We start from the raw sequence: 259 nt of genomic DNA on the forward strand, positions 1-259 counted from the left end.
TACTTTAATGCCTCCCCATTTTTCTTCCAACTCAAAGAACACAAGTTTACTGTGTCTTGAGACAGCAGGTGCATAGGCACAGTGGGAGAGGCTCTGCACCACTCTCCCCCATGATGAGAACACCTGAACCCAATTTCTTTTTAACATTCTGATGGCATCCTTCTTCCCCTCAACAGGAAGCACACTGCGGTACTGTGCAATTAGCAGCTTTGCAGTAACACTGTGCTGGCAATGACGCTAAGTTCTTGCACGAGTGGAT

The sequence above is a fragment of the Lathamus discolor genome, chromosome 4 (assembly GCF_037157495.1).
Source record: "Lathamus discolor isolate bLatDis1 chromosome 4, bLatDis1.hap1, whole genome shotgun sequence".
In the NCBI taxonomy this organism is placed as follows: domain Eukaryota; kingdom Metazoa; phylum Chordata; class Aves; order Psittaciformes; family Psittacidae; genus Lathamus; species Lathamus discolor.